General features: G+C 37.1%; 1 protein-coding gene across 1 annotated transcript in view; it reads left to right on the forward strand.

The window, feature by feature from the left end:
• LOC129734027 (uncharacterized) overlaps positions 1-21,693 on the forward strand; it is a 66,431-nt gene that overhangs the window by 34,393 nt on the left and 10,345 nt on the right. Inside the window, exon 3 of the mRNA XM_055695731.1 lies at positions 9,028-9,099. The gene's annotated coding sequence lies outside the window, so the exon portion shown is untranslated. The remainder of the gene's footprint in view (positions 1-9,027; positions 9,100-21,693) is intronic.

The following is a 21,693-nucleotide window of genomic DNA, read 5'->3' on the forward strand; positions in this document are numbered from 1 at the left end:
AGTTTTTTTTTTTTCAACGAAATAGATCGAATGTAGATTAAAATCAAAATAGTTTTCTGTACTGGAGGGGACAGAAGCTTGATCAAAAGACCACGGAAGGTAGGGGTATAACAATTGATTGGCTTAAAAACGGCTTGATTTCTTTTTTAACAACTTTTAGTCACTATTTGATGACTTTTTCCATAAGCTTAGTCACTAAAATCACTGTTTTCAACATCGTTGACCGCAACCAGCCCTGTGAAATTGGTCAGATCCTGAAAACCGAAACTTTCACAGTCTCGAAATTTTAAAATCTTTAAGTTCCATAACCTTCGAATCCATAGATTTTGAGAACCCAGATATCCTAAGATCATGAAAACCTATAATACAAAAATCCTAAAAACCGTAAACTATTAAAATCTTTTCTCCTGAAAAAATCGAATTTTCAGGATCCCATATTACTAGAATTGTAAAGTTTTGAATTGTAAAGTTTTGTAAGTTTTGGAACACTAACTCTTGTAAACTGAATTGGTAATTTTATGAAATCCAGCAATTCAAAATCGTGAAATTTTAAAATACTGAAAATTGGAAGTCCCAAATTCCTTGTACAGAAAAAAAAATCCTAAAGTTTAAGATCCCAAAATTTCAAGATACTTAAATTCTTAAATTGTCATTTTTGATTCAGTTCAAACTTCTTTGGACTTATGTCATTCTGCGCTATTTTGAAAAATGGTTTTGATGATTACGACGTGTGACGTCTTCGACAAAGTTGTGGAGAGTAGTTTTGTTTTTTTTTCCGAAATAGATCGTAAAAAATGTACAGAAAAAAAATTGAATTACTCAACGTTCATTGATATTCAAATCATAGAGTTTTTCGATCATTATGTATTAAAATTTAAACGGAAAATTTGGAATATCGTTCAACTTTAAAAAAATCACAGGAGGGTTGTGTGCAAAGCCACGACCGCAAGGTTGAAGTAGAATACTTTCACACAGCTCTACTTACGGCTGTACATTAACCTACGGCCGGGCGAATCGGTTCGCGCCGCTTTTCGCGTTTAGCCTGGCAGAGGCCTAATGCGCACGGCCAACACAGTAGAAAGGTGTTTTCACATTGAAAATTAGACTCGGCTTTACTAAAGTAAGTGTTGACAAACGATCTACCGCTTATACCGCCGCTATCGTACGAAAGCGCGTCGTTTCATGTGGGGAATAATATCAACAACGAAAAATGACGCGCGTCTAAGCACACCCGACCTGTTTCGCCGTGCTGCTTCCATTTACTTCCTTATAACATCCGCCTCATGGAAGTACCGGCTGCACCTACCGCTGAGAAAACTATTAACTTTTCAAATTAAGTGTTTTATTTGTCCTCAAAAGAACAATTGTTCAATTCCATATCGGATATAATGCAATCGCATCTCTGTAATATTACCGACAGTAATATTTTTCTGAACAAAATGATCCAACTTTTCCATTAGAGGAAGTGCCGGCTGATGTACGGCAAAAATCTCGCCCGATCGCTCGCGTTGGCGTTCGTTTTCAGGCAGAGGCCTGAGACGTGGTGACCAATCACAGGGCAAGTGATTTGTGAAGTAATTTGAAGGCAGCCACAGGCGCAACCCGGACGGTCCATCCAGCTCACCTTCCGACTAATGAATGTAGCTAGTTTTCCCAGAAACACTCTTTTATAGCCGAAGGGTGCTACGAAATAGGCCACGCCTTTCAGTTCAGTTTTACCATTTCCAAATGTTCTTTAGACGAATTATTCCACATTTCGCATTTAATTTTTGTATCCAGCGAATAAACACCGATGGTGCTCTCACACACGCAACGGTTTTAACCCGTATCTTATTGCGGTTTGTAACATCAAGCGATTTCGTTTGCTCGCTGTTGCGTGTTGCATCATGTTGCAACTTGGCAGCTGGGAGACGACGAAATTCTGTTGATGCTGATTGATTAAATCGACTTCATATTAGCTCTGCATAGTCGAACTAACTGCTTTTGTGAATGCGTTCTAACAGGGCAGTTTATTATTCAATGTCGGTTATGCTGATCGCAGCCTTTGCGTTGCCCCTACCGTGGGTAGTTTACTGAATAAAGTAGAAATTAGACAACAACAACAGAATTTGATTGCACCCCGCACAGAATGTCCGCTTGCGTTGATGCCAGAAAATTATTAACCTTCAATTATTTGTTTATTTGCTGATCGCAACCTTTGAACTGCCTTAACAGTGGAGGAATTAGGATACACGGACAACATGCACTGTGGAAGCTATTTAACTTTCAGTAAATTAGACGGGTGCGACAAATTTAAATTGCTAGGATCCAACAAAGAATCTTGCTTGCGTTGTCGAAAATTAACTTTCAATGACTTGTTTATTTGCCTTGAAAAAAGCATTTTGATGTTCAAAATTTGATTTCCCAATGCCAATCTTCATGCTGCCCCAACACGGGGGGATAATGGCTGTCTGGTGACACACGCTGAGAGGAACCGCGCTGCTCCTGAGACGTGGTGACCAACCACAGGGCTAATGCTGCTGCTAAGGAAGGATGACTGCTGTTGTCGCTGTCTAGAACTATTATGAGCGGCTCCGGCTGAAACAGGCTCTTATATAGGCCAAATAGCATGTTTTCAATTGCAAGGTATATGATCCTGTCGACCGTGCTTGAGATGCAATCATATAACGACCAATCAGAGGTCGAATTTTTCGTTTTGACAAGGCTTGACTATTTTCAATAGTACAATAGTGTGAATAATAAAATTACAATTATCTTATTTTGGGATGAATCTTAGAAGATTTTCCAATCTATTGCTGCAAGAACGAAGGAAATCCATCGGATACTAACCGATTTATTAGCATTTGAAATTGGACATATTTTTTACTTTTCTCGGTTTTAGATTTTCATTTCACATCCCTATGTAGCCGAACTTCCTGAGAGAAGTATTCTACTTCAAAATTGGACAACTACAACAGAATTTGATTGCATCCCGCACAGAATGTCTGCTTGTGTTGATGCCAGAAAATTATTAACCTTCATTTATTTTTTATTTGCCTTGAAAAAAGCATGGTGTGGTTATTAAGATACACGGACAACATGCACTGTGGAAGCTATTTCACATTCAGTAAATTAAACGGGTGCGACAAATTTAAACTGCTAGGATGCAACACAGAATGCTTGCTTGCGTTGACAAAAATTATTAACTTTCAATGACTTGTTTATTTGCCTTCAAAAAGGCATTTTGATTTCCGAAACTGGATTTCCTGATGGCAATCATCATGCTGCCCCAACACGGGGGGGAATAATGGCTGTCTGGCGACACACGCTGAGAAAAACCGCGCTGCTCCTGAGACGTGGTGACCAACCACAGGGCTAGTGCTGCTGCTGAGGAAGGACGACTGCTGTTGTCGCTGTCTGATGCTACGCTATGCCACAGTTGTGGCCGCTATACGCTGGCCTATCCACAGCCAAGCCACAGTTGTGGCCGCTTCCGCTATCGATGGTACCCACTGCTGCTAAGGGAGGACTGCTGTCGTCGCTGTTCAGAACTGTTATGAGCGGCTTGGACTAAAACAGGCTCTTATATAGGGATGAAAATAGGAATGAATTATTTCACGTACGTGGTGGAATGATATAGCGATCATTTGATAAGCTCCACCTCTTTTTTCAGTTTGTAAAGTTTTTCCTCAGTTTCGTAGCACGGATGCACAAAAATGATTTCTTGTCGAGCCGGACCGATAGCACTCTCATTGAAGCAACAAAATAACATGTTTTGTGTCGTGTTGTGCAGCTTGGTTGAAGAAAATGTTCCCGTCCCCATGTCGCATGTAAGCAGATTATTGCGTTCAGTAGACAGTAGATAGTGTATCCAGCGAATAAACACCGATGGTGCTCTCACACACGCAACGGTTTTAACCCGTATCTTATTGCGGTTTGTAACATCAAGCGATTTCGTTTGCTCGCTGTTGCGTGTTGCATCATGTTGCAACTTGGCAGCTGGGAGACGACGAAATTCTGTTTACGCTGATTGATTGAATCGACTTCATATAAGCTCTGCATAGTCGGACTAACTGCTTTTGTGAATGCGTACTAACAGGGCAATTTATTATTCAATGTCGGTTATGCTGATCGCAGCCTTTGCGCTGCCCCTACAGTGGGGGGTTTACTAAATAAAGTGAAAGTAAAAATTAGACAACTACAACAGAATTTGATTGCATCCCGCACAGAATGTCTGCTTGTGTTGATGCCAGAAAATTATTAACCTTCAATTATTTTTTATTTGCCTTGAAAAAAGCATGGTGTGGTTCAAAATCGGTTGCTAATTACAACCTTTGAGCTGCCCTAACATTGGGGGAAATAAGATACACGGACAACATGCACTGTGGAAGCTATTTCACATTCAGTAAATTAAACGGGTGCGACAAATTTAAATTGCTAGGATGCAACACAGAATGCTTGCTTGCGTTGACAAAAATTATTAACTTTCAATGACTTGTTTATTTGCCTTCAAAAAGGCATTTTGATTTCCGAAACTGGATTTCCTGATGGCAATCATTATGCTGCCCCAACACGGGGGGAATAATGGCTGTCTGGCGACACACGCTGAGAAAAACCGCGCTGCTCCTGAGACGTGGTGACCAACCACAGGGCTAGTGCTGCTGCTGAGGAAGGACGACTGCTGTTGTCGCTGTCTGATGCTACGCTATGCCACAGTTGTGGCCGCTATACGCTGGCCTATCCACAGCCAAGCCACAGTTGTGGCCGCTTCCGCTATCGATGGTACCCACTGCTGCTAAGGGAGGACTGCTGTCGTCGCTGTTCAGAACTATTATGAGCGGCTCCGGCTGAAACAGGCTCTTATATAGGCCAAATAGCATGTTTTCAATTGCAAGGTATATGATTCTGTCGACCGTGCTTGGGAAGCAAGCATATAACGACCAATCAAGGGTCGAAATTTTCGTTTTGACAAGGCTTGACTATTTTCAATAGCACAATAGTGTGAATAATAAAATTACAATTATCTTATTTTGGGAAGAATCTTAGAAGATTTTCCAATCTATTGCTGCAAGAACGAAGGAAATCCATCGAATACTAATCGGTTTATTAGCATTTGAAATTGGACATATTTTTCACTTTTTTCGGTTTTAGATTTTCATTTCACATCCCTATGTAGCCGAACTTCCTGAGAGAAGTATTCTACTTCAATATTCGCAATCCGGGAGTAATTTTCTAATTTGTGTAAATTGTGCCTAAAGATTCTATAATCTTTAAATCCATTAAGATCCTGAGATCCTAAAATCCAAGGATCAGTGAAACCTCACGCATAGAAACTTGAAAAATCCTTAAATACTGATTTCCCAAATGCAAAATAAGTTTCCAAGTTCGGCGATATTCAAAATCCTGAAATATTAAATCCCGGAAATGATGAGAATCCGAAATCCCTAATACTGAAAAGTAATATTCCCGAAATTTTGAACTCTTGAAACCTGAATCCAAAATTTCTAAAGTGTATAAATCCTACAATAGCAATGTTCTAATAAACTGGGAAGATCCCAAGTACCTTAATTCCTTATATGAAAGAATCCTACAATTTTTAGACGCCAACATTTCAAGTTCCTTCAATCCGACATTTTTATTGAAATCAACTGTGTTCTGTTTTTTATACACAGACTTCGCAGCCAACTGACACTAACAGTCTTTCCCGAGCCGGGACTCGAACATACGACGACTGGCTTGTTAGGTCAGCATCGTCCCTCGAGACCAGCTTGGAGGTGTATATATATCAACTGAATTCCTACGCTCCTAAAATTCTGAAGAACTGAAAGTTTTAACTGCAAAAATCCCAATAAATTCAAAAATTTCAGGATCGAGGATCTTTTTACTCCTAAAATCTTTAAATCTGGATATCCAAAACGTATGAAATCTCGAAATACCAAATAAAAATTCTTAAGCCCTCCAATTTTTTCAACAGAAATGCAAATGCTTTATTTGAGGTCATTTTCTGGTTTTTCACTGATTCTAATATAAATTTTTTGCCTTCTCGGGCTCAATTAAAAGTTATTCTTGCTTGTTTAATCCCCTGGTTTACCTTTTTGATCATTTCTGGTTTTAAATTATCTATTAAGTCTGGTTTTAAATTATCTATCCAGTTGTTCTGAAATTAAATTATTTTTAATCCTGTCTAAGCTTTATTATCCCTCTTAATATTTCTACAATTTTGAGTATAAATTGGGATTTTTTTGTTACTTGGAAATTTTTTATTCAGATTACATTAATTTTCTGTTTATATTTTAAGCTTACTTCTTCTTCCGTTTTTGGGTCAGTTCGAGGTCAATTTCCTGTCTCAGATTGTTCCTATCTTTAACCAATTGTATTCAATTATGAAAACAGCACAGTGTTCGGAACTCCGCCGCAAGTGGCACTGCCTTATCCAGCTTCTTAGTCGTGTGTTTTTGATTAATGGTGTCTTTAGCAAAGTTGTAGATTAGTTGTCACAGAAGTTGTAGATAATGTTGTCACAGAAAAATTTGCCGCACATACTTTTCTTCAAACTCTTCTTGTTTTGAGATTTTACGGTTCATATTAAAATAGTCCTTGAAATTAGATTCCTTCAAAATTAAAAAGGGAACAATGTTAAGCATACATTTGCATATCATCGAAACATACAACTTTGTAGAAGACACAAAAAAGATAGCTTCTACAACGAAAGACGAAATTTGCATAGGATATATTAACACAATCACTCTACGGAATTGATTGAAATGTTTGTCTCTTCCAGTATCTTCATTGCCTGATATGCAACTTTAAAAGACATTTTTTTATATTTTTCGATCTCTGTAGATGCTATCTTTCTTGTGTCTTCTACAAAGTTTTGTGTTTCGATGGCATACAAATATATGCTGAACATTGTTCTCTTTTGAATGCTATAATTTTTTAGATATTCAAAGAAACCTAATTTGAATCAAAATATGATATGAAATATATATCTCCAAAGCAAGAAAAGTGTTTAGGGCAAAAAATTTGGTGACAAAATTATCCACAACTTTGCTGAAGACAATATTCCTCTAAAGTACAAGACTAAAAAGTTAGATAATGCAGCGCCACAAGCGGCGGAGTTCTAAGGACTAAAACTTATTGTCATTCTCTAAGACTTTCAGGCTTTTCATATACAGTTGAGGCTTTTTGGACCAGTTTCTTTGTCTTGACCGATTTTGGAACATTTTTTTGCCTTCTCGGGATTGATTTCTGGAGTATTTTCGTTATTTTTTGTCATTTTAAGCGTAATTTTGAGAATGATGCCTTTTTCGATCGTTTCTTGCCTAGTTTCAGATCATCTTTTTTTCTGAACTTGTTCTCTTTAAACTTTTTCTAAATTATTCCGAGATCAGTTTCACATTTGATTCAATGTAAATATTCGTAGTTGAAAATTATATTCTATAATTGGTTCAGAAAGACTGAAGTTGGCAGGCTATGGACGTTTTTAATTATAATTCTCTATTATAATTCTTCTATATATGAATGCGTGAATCCATTTGCATCCATAATGTTCACACTTTCGTCAACCTTAGCAGCCTCAGCAATTAAAAACTCCTCAAAATCCATTCTCTTTCTCTTGTCCTCTCCGGAACGTCAAAACTTATGACGCGAAGAAACAATTCACGACCTTCCCCCGGACGAAGAAGTCTGCGTGCGGAGCGAGCGAAAATTTACAGCTATAAAATAATCACGGCTTGCTTCGTCGTCCATCTCCATGTTAGGTAGTCGAGGGACTATCCACAGGCAACGAAACTCAAAGCAACCTAATGCTTATCATCATTGAAAACTAAAAAAAATATGTTCCAAAATCGATTTCTCCTGTGCAGAGCGCGCACAGAACAGTCAGCCGGGCTGCTATGAATCGCGCGCGCCATGCAAAAGCAGAAATTGGAAGGAAAAAAAAAATTGAAATACCAGTAAAAAAGAACACAGTCATCAAGCGGGCAACTTGGTTGGTTTACTGTGGGCCCGTAGGAGATGGCCGGATGCGGACCGGCGGAGAGGGGGCAAAGATTTTTTTTATTACAGAAAAATATATATTATATGCTATGAACGAACGAAGAAAAAAAATCCGAATCGAAACGACGCTGTCGACGACGAGTACGGCGACGGCCACGACAACGAAAACCCGTTGAGACCGTGGAACGCGAACACGCCGAGAGACTGCAGATGCTGGGGGTCGAACACACGGTCCGCGAGGTAGTGAAAAGCAGATAGAAAAAAAACCTCCTAGGAAAAAGATGATTTTTCATTTTTATACGACTTTTTTTTTCGCTTCTACTTTGCATTAACAACGAAAAAAAGGTTCGCTTTTACGTCACGAGGGGTTCACCGATGTAAGTGTCCCCTAGAAGAAGGCATATATTTTGAAACTTTTTTCTCTGAATTGTTGGTTTTCTGCTGGAAAGCTATTTTCGTTGTGCATGTGTGTGAGTGGGTATGTAAGTTCCCTCTGTTCCCCATTCTAGTGAGCATTGGGATGACGAGGGACCCAACGGAAACCCGCGCGGACAGCGAAAAACGAAAGAAAATAAGTTCAATTATCTTTGAACGAGCTTTTTCCCGCTTCGTCACGCCGCTGCCGTTGCCGCGCACTCTATGGCGACCGGGGAGAATGGCACTCCTTTATTACCATTCCACTAGTTTTCCGCCTTGTGTTTTCGTCGTCGTCGTTTTTTTTTTGGTTTTATGCTTCGTGTCGTTTGGCAGAGCAGCAGTTGCTGCTAGAAAATTCGAAATATTTAAAAAAGAAAATAATTTATCTCTTCATTCCTTCGTTTTGTGCTGAAAGTTTTTTTCCCTCTTTCACTATTTACTGTGCCTGCCTTGCTGCGTGCCGGTTGATTGGAAGTGAAGTGAATTGATTGTGTCTGTGACCTGTGATATTTTTTTTTCTTCTTTACCCTTTGGTGGTTCGTTTCGTTTCTGTTTTGAACCTGATCGAACGTTGATAGCTAACTTTTCCTCTAGGTACATTTTTAATAGATGTTTTATGTGTTTTTTTTACAGTTTTCTAAATCTCTCATGACATAAGTGAAGATCTTTTTACCGGACGTATTTGCAGCTCCATGTAATTGATCGGTGAGTGTAACAGTTTTCTATCTTACATATTTACAAAAAAATTTACTTCGTATATAATGTTACGTAAAGTGTAAAAAAATGGTTGCAATGCATCTATCAGTATGCATATTCAAATATATTGCAACAAAATCTACTGAGGAACGAAACTAACAATATTCAGTTTAAAAAAAAATGCTCTCATAGATTAAATGAAAAGCGTCTTGGAAAAAGTAACCAAAATCGGCACGAAAGTAACATAGATTAGAACAGTAGATAAAATAAAGAACGACGAGCTGAAGGTGCTCTTATTCAAAAATCGTGACTTATTAATGTGCGAGGGGAATGACAGTTAATTAATAAAAAAATGGAGTAAGATTGAAAAACCGAGAACTTTGAAATCTTTTTATTTAGTAATAAAACTTTGGGAAATCAACAGCGAAGGATTTTTTGAGTTACATATAATTTTTACAGAAAAAATACGAAAAATGGTAATATAACCCAAATCATGCAGTTTCAAATATTTTCTTTTTAATTCAGCGATTACAACGGCAATAATCGGGAATACAGATTGAGTTCTGTATGGCCTTTTGTCTTGTATGGCTCATCTCTGTGACCACAAACATTATTTTTTTGTGATATCGCCGGGATGTTTGCTGTTTTCCGCACTTCTATTACACTACTAAACACAGGTCCCTAAAGTTTAAACTGGAATTTACATTTGACCAACGATTTGGCATCTGATTTCGACTTTTACTTAGATTTTTAATTGTAATAGAGATGTTACGGATATCTGCATCCGTAAATGCAGAACATCTGCATAAAAATTGACATCTGCTTCGGCAAAATGCATCATGAATTATCATGCGGATGTTAAAAAAACATTTGTATTTCTACATGTGGACCTGTATCTTTCGATTTCAACCAGGAAAAGTGAACTATAAGTACTTTTTTACATAGAAACAGGAATGAAAACAATTTATGAATGGTTTCGAACTGTAATAAACTCAAACAGTTTTAACACAATTCGAAAATAGTAACACCAAGGGAATGTTTTAAATACACAATACTTATTTATTTGTTTATAAAGAAAATGAGTCAAAGAAAGTTATCGAAAAATAGTCAAAAGTTACCTGTAAATAATAAGCAAATATAGTCTGAAAAGTTGCTTAAAATCACGATCCTTAAAACAAATATCTTAATAATAAGTTTTTAATCCAACTTCAAGCTCCGAATAGTTAAAAACTTTTTTTTGACGTAGGACTACGTCTAACCGCACTATATCGAGATATATTCTGAGGAAACTAAAAACCAAGATGTAACGTCGGAATGAAAGATTTTGAATGGTAATACTGATGTAACCACATGATGGATCACAATAATCAATATGTCGTTGGATTGATAAAACGATGGACAATTTTGTGATTCTTCATATATCATTGTTACTTAATTTTTAAACAGTTAAAATTGATGAAAAGTTTCAAGGTCGTATTTTTACGAACAATGTACCAATCACATGCGAGCACTCCTGGCACAGACTTCATGAGTGGACACCAACTGCCTGCTATGACAACCTCTATTCAGTGGCAAAAAAAATTGACAGAATCTCCCCGTCCCAATAGGTCAACTAACATTTGCTTCTATGAACCTAGACTACTTTGATGTCTTGAAAGTAAAGCTTTTTCGGAAAGTTACAAAGTAACAACCTCCTTTATCAGACAATTAAACGATCTGTTGTGAGAATGTTTTTAAAACTGATGTCTTGAAAGAAAACATGCTGACACAGGCAACTGTACTGCCCTGGCTATGTATGAGAAGACGGTCGCTCGTCGTCAGTGCAGTAGCACTCGATTGCCATTTGTGTGCAGTCAAGCCAAGTGGAAACAATGTAGCTGCTGTCGACGTACTGTGGTGCGTGTTCGCATACTACACTATGCGACCGGGGATAAAATAATTTTGTACGCAACAGTATATCACGATGTTGGATGTTGCATCCAATATGTGATTACAACTGAACAGATTTTGACCACCAATGCTTTGATCGAACGACGACGGTTGCCAAAGCATGTGATACAATAATTGGCATATCATTGTTCGTTGTACATTGTACGATGAACAGTAAATTAGTAAAAAGTTCAGTTGAAATCCACTTCTTCTAGTTCAGTTTCGAAGCTTCCAACCAATCACGAGCTCGCTTTATATAGCTGCAACAGATGTTTTTTCATCGTTTTAAAGTGCTTATTGTATTACTATCCCTGAACAGATTTCAAACGCCGATGTCTTAATCGACAGGTAGAATATTGCGAAAGATTGTTATATAATAATTAAAATATCTCTTCAACAAAAGTTGTGTTAACATTCTACTAATCAGAAGTTTGCTACCCCGTTGCTCGTTTCCTTTTGGTTGTTGTGACGAGTAGATGGCATTTGAACTGCAACCGTAGTGATTTTCATATCCATGTTTAGTGATAAAAACTTTTTTCAAATTCCTAAAATTAGAAGTTGCATTGGGTTGTTGTCTTTTCGAATTCTACACTCTGTTTTTCTCAGATTTATTTAAATGATCAATTATAGGCTATTTTAAAGACAATAGAAAACCAATATGCTTCGTAAAGATTTTCAACAGATATTTCAGATAGCTCGTTTAAGCTGTACTGATGGTTATATTTTTCCAGTTAAATAAATTTAATTCAATATGACAATCCTAGTTGCATTACGCGGTTGTGGTATAGAGAAAACCCAAATTATATGCATCTTGACGTTAGGTTTTAAACATTCATATTCATATATTTTAATTACAAAAATATTACATCAGCATCTGCAGGAAAATATTACTAAACATATAAACACAACCTGTCGCACAACACAACATATAAACACAACCGTGTAAAGATACTAAACATATGAACACAACCATGCAAACATCAGTTGGAGAGGTTAATGTTGTTTATCAAACCGAGCTAGGTTTATTAACAATAGTTTATTGACTTTTGAATATAGCATTTTGTTGTTTGTTTTTTCGTTGGTATCTTAAAATTGATTGATTTTTTTCTGGTTCTGCTTAATGAATAAATGTTTCAATTGGCCTAAAATGAAAAAAAAAAAATGACTGTTACATGTTACATCCTCATAAATTCCAATGTCAATTTCAAAATTTTTGTGAATATAGATTTTCCACTAAAAACTGCAACTCTTTATCGTCACTTTTCCAACGAACTTGTAAATACAGGGTTTTTTTTAAGTGACTTCTTTGCTAAGCAGTTGTAAGAAACTGACAATGATACTGCTTTGAAATCGGTGAGATAGCTCTTTCACAAGCGCAATTGAAGATGAAAGGAAGTTTGCTTTTTACTGAATCGTTCTTAATTAGGACCTATATAAAAAATTGCCTTTTCGCGTGTTAAAGAAATTTAACTGCATTAGGATGAAAGGTATTCATCAATGTTAAAAACAGTATTTTTTTCTTCTTAAATAGATATCTGCAAATAAATAATCTAAATTATTTTTAAAAATAAACGCTTTTCTTTCTATGACTTTCTGGTGGCATATGACCTTAACAATATGTGGCCACCAATGAACTAGTTTTAGGATTGAAGAGGTCAAATCGAACAAAGTCTGAATTCTTTAAATGAAATATAAAACTATCGTAGTCCTACGTCAAACATGCGGTCGTGTCTTGGATACCACCCTCGTACTATTTGCATTTCGTTACGATGCTCTACTTAAGAAACATTTTTTTTCTTATTCAAAGCTACATTTCATCAGGGGCTAAAAAAGCTAGCACACATAAGCTATATCTGACTTTCTTGATAATACTATCGATTTTTTGTCCGCTCTCCTCGCCCCGCTCCTCGGCAGCAGTGTGAAAACAAGTAATTTATCCTGACTTTACTGGACACTCTCCCTTTTTTATGGCCATCGCATTTTCAAACCTTCCTTCCAGTCACTCTCGCCTCGCGTTACTGTCTACTCCTCGTACCGCGTCTCTTTCCCCACCTGGGTTTATGGCTGAAGCACACACAAAAAAAAAAAATGTTCATGATATCGTTAACTTTTTTGCCAGAAAATTTCATTTTAGCAATTCCCATCTATAAGAAGTAAAAAGAATTGGATTTTCCCTCGACCCGAGCTCAGCACACTCCCACGATAACTTGGATCGTAGCAAAAGGGAAATCAACTTACAAAAAAATATATATATATTTCAAATTCGTACATACATACATACACAGAAAGTTGGCACACATACGCAGTCCACATACGGGACCCAAACAAGCAGAACTGGCTGATTATGAAAGATATCCCCATCCTATCCCCCCATCAGAAAAAGTTCATCCACAAGCAACGGTCCGTTGCTTGCGAACGAGCCTTTCCGAAGCGGAAAATTCCTTCCAACTTTTGCTACCCTTATCGTCGTAGTCGTCGTCGCTCTCTGGAGAGATTCTTGGATTTCTGTGTTTTTTTTTTCCGTTTATTTTGGGTTTCGCTTCCTTTTTCTCGTATCCGTCGTCGGGGTCACGAAAACACATTTATTTATTTACCTCCCATCGTCGGTGGGTTGATGAAGAAGGAGGGAAGGGGGTTGGGCGAGCAGCTTTTCCGTTTCGCTTTTCCTCGCGTTTTTCAGAGGTTCCCAAAACTCGGCTGAGCTACGGACGGTGGAAGCTTGGCGCACACTTCTGGGGCTCAGTCGGTTGTCGTTTCGGGGTGGAAAACATTTTTCAAGAATAAAAAAAGAACGGATGATTAATGTTTTACGATACGCGCTTATGTACAGTGTTCCGAAGCTTCGAAGCCCTGGAGCTCGGTCTCATTTTTAACTTTTTATTTTCGAAATTGAGGCGGAAGGTTTTTTGGGTTTGTCGTCATCCCCCTCGAACAGCGTCAAAAACAGATCCAAGCAGTCGGGTTTCTCTACGCGTGTAACAATCATCACCGTGACTCGAATAGATTGTAGCTTAATAATTTGAATTAAAACGAAGAAAAAACGTCAAACTTTTCGAAGCTCGACTTGGCGGGAGTTTACCCAGAAACATAATCGCGCACTGCAGAGACCCCTTCGCCTCGCGCCTGTATTTCATTACTGTCCAACCTTCAGGTTTTTTTTTCTTCAGTCTCGGTAGTTTTTGTGACTGAAGTTACTCACATTTTGATGGATTCATTTTTTATTACTTGGCTCTTTTTTTTGGTTGTTGATGAGCAACAAACTCGGTACGTACGTACGTTTGTACGTACGTAAGTAAACTGGATATATATGACGAATGTCGGTTTGGTTGTTACGGTGTACAGCAACTTTTTACGCCTGTGTCTGGTTACGTAAAATAAAACACAAAAAATAATGGATAGACACTTTCAACCTATTTTTCAAATGGGTTTCGTCGTCGTTTCAAGGGGTTTTTTGGTCGCTTTCTTTAGATTGTGTTTTTAGACCCCGGATTGCGACGTAACTAAAAAGTAATTTCGAGCGATAATTCATTGTCTATAACGAAATTTTGACGGGTTTTAAAATTTGGAAATACAACACCGAAGATTCCAGACTCACTAGGATTGTTCCCTAGAATACATGCTTTTAGAAGGGCGTAAACAACATCGGTGAAAACAATTCTTTTTTCATCACACGTGCCATCGAAATTTAGGTATTATAATTAAGTAAAAATCGATGACTTGTACTTCTTGGGCTCACCAATCTAATCATTCAAATTTTTCGCCCAACATGGCTATGGCCATTAAAAACGGTTCCGGATTTTACCTTCTCCTGTCTATTTTTAAATACGTGCTACTGTCTAGGGTGCTTCTTTTATTCTGATGATTTTTTTTATCTTCTCTTTCCTTTCTCCACCCCAAGTACAACCTGTCCCCTCGTGCACGCGGTGTGCCCATACGGGACACACGTAACGTCCGTCGGTTTTAATTTAAATTTTGTGGGCTATTGATGACGCCTTCTTGCAGGTCTTTTTTCCTCACATTTTTTTTTTTCGTTTTTCAAACCAATCCATCCGTCTCCAGCGGCAGCAATGATAGCGGCTGACTGTGGTAGTGGTCTGTAACGACCAGAATAGCGAACCAAAAAAAAAGTGTAATCGTGAAAAAAATCAAACACTGATGCGCCGCACGGTAATAACAAGAGGTGAAAAAAAGCGGACCACGAATTTCATGGAACCAAATTAAAACGAGTAATGGTTCTCGTTTTTTTTTTTTCGGTTTCGTTTGCTGACTGGAGCTTTTGGTTGGATGGATGGGAGAGTGAAGTATTTTATTATTTTTCATTTCGGTTCACGCTAGTCGCTTCAAATTTGTTGCAAGAACTAAGCCTGTGCGTTACGAATTGACGCAAAAGATGATTTCTTCTTTCTTAAAAAAAAAAAGATAATCAAAATTATATTCATAATCAAAGCTACGTCGGAACGGGAACTCCACAAAACTGCCATTAGGTGTAACTATTCCACTGTTTTTTGCCCGCCACACGACCGATGAAGGGCACCCGAGCAAAAAACAAGCTGCTTCTGTTTGCCCGCCGAAACGGAAACTATTGCGCGCGGACAGTAGTAGGCTGGATCGCAAGTCCTACGCCTGTTGCCAAGTCCACTTTTATTAGCTGAGCGGTTGGTTACATTTTTCCCGTCCTGTTTGATTTGTTTTCATATTAGATAAAATTGAGAATGGAGTTTTTAAAAAAAAGTTGATTCATTTCGATTGTTCCACACTGTCGTCGCCGCTGTGCATGTGCGTACTGAGTATTTGTGTGAGTTTATCTGTTTTTTTTTTTGTTTGATACCGTTTTGACCGATTGATGGAAAACGGAGAGGCAAAAGCGAATGGTATAGATAAGCGCATTTTTTTCTGGTGTTCTGTCGTGTACAAAATCGACATCCGGTTTTCGATATTAGTTTTAGGCTTGGATGGTGATGGGAAATTAAGCTAAAACTCAGCATCATGAATCCTAAAACTCACATTGAAAATTTAACTCTGATAGTATTTTATTATATGTATATCTAAACATATAAAAATGCAGATCTGTCTGTCTGACTTGGACACTACTGAACCGGCCGGTGTGAGAATTTGTATGTAGGGATTTTAGGGGACCCGAAAGGTGATTAGGATAGTTTGGGACCACTCCCTCTTCTGGAAATGAGGGCTCCCATACAAATCAAAAACAAATTTCTGTACAACTTGAAAACTAATCAAGAGAATGGAATTAAATTTGACATGTGGAGGTTTTCGGAAGTAAGAATATTTCCATGGTGGTTCGACACCCTCTTTTCTTCTATGAGGGAGAGCTCTAATAAAAATGAACCACAAATTTCTGCACAGCTCGTGAACTAATCAAGAAAATGGAACCAAATTTGACATGTGGAGTGTTTTGGGAGCAATAAATATTTTTGACACCCCTTACTCTACTGGGAGGGAGGGCTCCCATACAAATGAAACACCAATTTATTCATAACTCAAGAAATATTTAACCAAATGGAACCAAATTTGGCATGTGAAGATTTTTTGAAATAAGAAATATTTTCATGGTGGTTTAACACCCATCCCTTTTGTCAATTTCTTTAAATTTTGAACCTACCCAATATCCGATTCGTCATACATTTGCATTTGCATTATAAACAAATTGCAAGATCAATACTCGAATATATGGAGAATCAATTCAGAATGTTAAAATATAACTGAATAAATAAAAAAAGTGAGTGGGATTAAGGATGTGCGAAATTTCGCGAAATCTCGAGTTTCTGGAAATTAAACGAAATTTATCGAAACTGAGAGCACATTCTTTGATAAAATAGTAACAATTTATGATTTTTTAACCAAATTTTCTGCTGTTATAAACTCTAATTCAGGTCCGAAGTTGTTTCAAAGTTTCAGTCCTCACGAAATTAAAAAAAAATCTAGAGTTACTATAATTTTCGTAATTTCCAGATTTTCCTTAAACATTTTTCACTAAAGTGAACTCTTAATATCTTTAAACTTCTTTTTTAAATATGAATCAACGAAAGAAATTACCTGAAATTAGAAAATTTTAATTATTTTATGAAAAGTTATTATGAAAAATTTCGTTCAGTTTCGGAAACCTCCGAAATTTCGCACATATTGCCAATATTGCAATATTGCCCGGTCAGCTCGTTTGTACATAAAACGAAATTCCCGTTACAGTGGGACGGATAAAGAGTCGAGTGCAATAAATTGAAACTGCTAAATTAATAAAAGACAACTTACTTATCGAGAATGGTAAACATTGACGCATAGCGCAGGTAATAGAAAAGGAAACAACACAACTGACGAAATAATGTGGAACTATTTTTAGAGAATCCTGAAAAATTTTGAAAACCTTGTTTGTCAACCAACCCTAAATACCAGTATATAAAAAAAATCTTCAATATCTATTTCTATAAATGCTAATGTCAGTCTGTCTGTTACTTATAGAGTAGGGTGCCAACCAAAACGGTTATTTTGAGAAACCCTATACAAAATGTTCACCTTCCCAAAAAAAAAACACTCTGTGCGAAATTTCAGCTCAGTCAGACCTAAAATGAGGTGGCGCAAAGCAAGTGAATTTTGGCTTTTAAAAATCTAAAAATTAACCCAACGGAGTAAGGTGCATAAAAATTTTGGTTTTCGTTTTTTTTTGTGCCAGATGGCTTGAAAATGCATGAAACGTCGAAGTCCGGTATCATCTAAAGAAAAAAAATCATGATTTTGGTGATTTTTCGAATTTCTTAAGGTCAAACTTTAACCGCTTTGCACCACTCCGTTTCAAGTCCGATCGAGCTAAAATTTTGCACAAGGTGTTTTTTTTTCGGGTAGGTAAATATTTTGTGCAGGGATTTTCTAAATTTTCTGGTTGCTTTTCCCCCATATTGGTGATTGGCACCCTACTATAGAGTCAAACACTACTGAACCGATTACCGTGAAAATTTGTACAGAGTGTCACAAATATATATGCTCTATCTCATACTCTATACCACAAAAGATCAAAATAATGGTCGCAGTGGTCCAAATCTTACAAAAAAAAAATCTCATACTCTATCTCATATAGACCGTTCCGATAATTATAAATACACTTACGATCAACCGTCATTTCAAATAACGTGCAGTATTCAACCAAACGTTGGCTGCGTCCTGTTGTTTACATCCAAAAGAAACAGATGCTTTCATTTTTTCTAACATTAAGTGCGAAGTTTTGAAAATGCGTGCCTTTCTCCCGAACAAAGAAAGCAAATTGTGCACAAATGGGGCACCGTGAGTGGTCTTTCTATAAGAAAATTAGCCAGAGAAGAAGTATAAGTGTCGGAGCAGTTCAAACCGCATTGCGGAAGTATTGTGAAGAGTGCACATTTACTGATGCCCCAAGACGTGGTAGAAAACCCGGGCCTGTTGGTCTCACAATGGACGAAAAGTTTAAGGAATACTACAAGCGGCATCCTTCAGTATCAGTACGAGATGTGGCGAGAAATCTTGGAACCTCGGCGAGTAACGTTATACGTGCCAGGGGAAGAATGGGTCTGCAGACCCGTCGGAAGCAGAAGCAGCCAAAACGAAATCCAAAACAAGCTGAATCTGTTAAACCGAGAGCTCGGAAGCTTTATGACAAACTTCTGACCAAAAAAATGGGGTGTGTTATCATGGATGACGAAACCTACATAAAACTGGACTATAAGACTCTGCCAGGACCGCAATTTTATACATCACCGAAGGGAAAGGATGTCCCTGGACCAGTGAAAGCCATTTACACCGAAAAATTCGGCAAGAAGGTAATGGTTTGGCAGGCCATTTGTGAATGTGGGAAAATATCTCGTCCATTCATTACAAATGACACAATGAATGGTAAAATTTACGTGAAAGAGTGTTTGCAGAAAAGGTTATTACCCATGGTTAAGCAGCATAACAATCCTTCAATTTTTTGGCCCGAGCTTGCTTCCTGCCATTACTCTAAGGATGCATTAGGGTGGTATAAAACAAATAATGTCACATGTGTCCCAAAGGAGATGAATCCTCCAAACTGCCCTGAAATTCGCCCTATTGAAACTTTTTGGGCTTTGACCAAGGCAAAGCTGAGGCAATATGTCAAACCAGCGGACAATGTTGAAAAATTTAAAAAAGATTGGCTTTAAGTGGTAAAAATGGTCGGAGAACACACTGTGCAAAAGCTTATGAGTAGTGTTAAGAGAAAGGTTAGAGAACTCGCGTATCCTACGAAAAATAATCCCAGCTTGAATTGAAACTGGAAAGAAAACACTTATTATCTATATTTCAGAATAAAATGACCCGAAAAATTTATTCAAGAAATTCAAGAAAATTTATTCAAGAAAGAAGATGTATTTATAATTTTCGGAACAGTCTATAACCGTGAGCAAGGATGGATCGATTTGTATTCTGTAAATTTTTAAAACGTGTTTCACGATAACAGTGTAACTTTTAATCCAGGGACTTTTAGTACCAGGCATATTTTTGCGACATTACTGAGTCATTTGAGATGAGATTTCAGTATCTCATTGATGTAGTAAGAATGGAAAGGGAACGCTTCAAAGATTTAAACTGATAAACGCTTCGGGGATGAAAAATGATAAAAATCTAGTAACTGCTCGAACGTATATGGAACTCAAAAGTTGCCGTTATTGTTTTTTGGAAGATAAAAAAGGCAAAAATATTACCGAGGCTAATGCCTAAATGAATCGGGTTCTATTCAGCTGTCCACTCGGAATGAGGATGAGCTCTAACGCAATTGCAAATTTCTGGAAGCGAATAGGCGTGGTTCAAAGCTTGCTAAAATCTACAGTATCCCCAAAAAAAGTTGTGATACTAAACTGTAGTAGGTAAATATCTTGTGTTTCCGAGGACCTGGAAAGTCACGATTTTCAGCAAAATTTGTTCAAAAGGTCTAGAGCTTCTGACTGGTGAACAGTTCAGTGCAGAATTCTGTTGCTACGTGGCGTTAGTGTGAACGCAATTCGTCATATTTTGATCCTAACTTATCCCGTGATACACTCTATGGTCTTCATGGTTGTTCAGAAAGTGAAGGGCTTCTGAATGGCGGAAAGTTAGTTAGATACGGAATTTTACAACTATGTGGTGATAGTGTACATTTTGACCTAGATTTACCTCAATTACGATTCAATCCTTCTAGATAAAAACCTGTGGTCTTCAGTAAAGTTTTTCACATGACCTACTGAACAAGACCGCAGCTTTTAAAATTTTTGGATTCACAACTTTCAAATTCTAAACCACATGCACACAAGCGCCACGTACCGGCAAATTCCATACTAAACTGTGTAATAACCAGAAACCCTTATTCTCCTGAACAACTAAAACCCTCACTGTTTTTAACTGTGTGGATTCACAAGACTAGTAATGTTCAGGATTCTCAAAACTACATGCACCACGTAGCGGTCGAATGTTGAAACAACTTGGGAACCATATAAAATCTCTTGACTCCCTGAACAAATTGACGGATTCACGAGGTGAATAAAAAAACCGCCAAACCGACTATCATTTAATTCGATACGTGAAGGTATTACAGGTCGGAACCAATTATATATAGACTCGAAAATACACAGACTCGATCACACTGGTCGATAAAAGTGAAAAAAATGCTGCGCTAAAGCTTAAAATAGCTGCTCTAGAAAGATTATAGCTTCTTAACCATTCCTGTGAAGTGTCGCATAGTAATTGCTCGCTGAGTTCGTCGCTTCAGCGTTATGTTATGTTACGTCCGTCTGACAAAGCGCTGTAACCTATCCGAAAAAAATTGAAGAAAACTAAAAAGAAATTAAGAAAAATTGAAAATAAATACAACAAGGGATTAAAAACCTGGGTGACGTTTAGGATTAAATGTAGACAAATCAATAAACACGGATCCAAATTTTTCTTTCCGTTGACTGCAATTACACAAAAAATAACTACGAGATATATATATTTTGTATTGTAAGAAGTGTGTTTTCTGACTTTAAGGGGACTAATAAAAAATAGAGTTCTACCTATTCCTATTTAAATAAAAAAACATAACCCACATTTCTTCGGAATCGATTATATACAGAACTCGATTTCATATACAGTTATTTTCGCGCTAAGAATTTATTGAACGATTTCTAGTTGATTCATAAAAATGAAAAAAAAGGATAAGAATAAATAAAAAATTAAAAATTTGGAGCAAAACTAGAACAAAATTTAAAAAATAGTAATAAAAAAATTTAAAAACAAATTTAAATAGTTGAAAAAAGATATTTAAAAAAAGTTCTATTAGTGTACGTTCCCCAAATGATCCACATTAAGAAAAAATTGAGAATCAAATAAATAATTAAAAACAATAAAAAAAAACAAAAAGAAAATAAAAACAAAATTAAACAAATCAATATGCACTGATCAAAGACTTTCTGGGAGTGTCTTCCAGTTTGAAGACTCCTAGGAAGTCGGTTAAAAAAGTTTCTAGATACCCCAGATATTGACGATTTTTGCATTCATGAGACATTTAGCATTCATTTTTTTTTTCTATATCGAAAAGTTCATGGTTTATTTTTCATTGGTCAAAAAACCTCAAAAGCATGCGAGGCAAGGCAAACAGGTCGCGAAGCTCTTCTAGGGGGACCGCAAACGCATTGAAAAGCTTGAGTTGTAATATTTTTTGTA

This window comes from Wyeomyia smithii, chromosome 1 (genome assembly GCF_029784165.1).
Source record: "Wyeomyia smithii strain HCP4-BCI-WySm-NY-G18 chromosome 1, ASM2978416v1, whole genome shotgun sequence".
NCBI lineage: Eukaryota > Metazoa > Arthropoda > Insecta > Diptera > Culicidae > Wyeomyia > Wyeomyia smithii.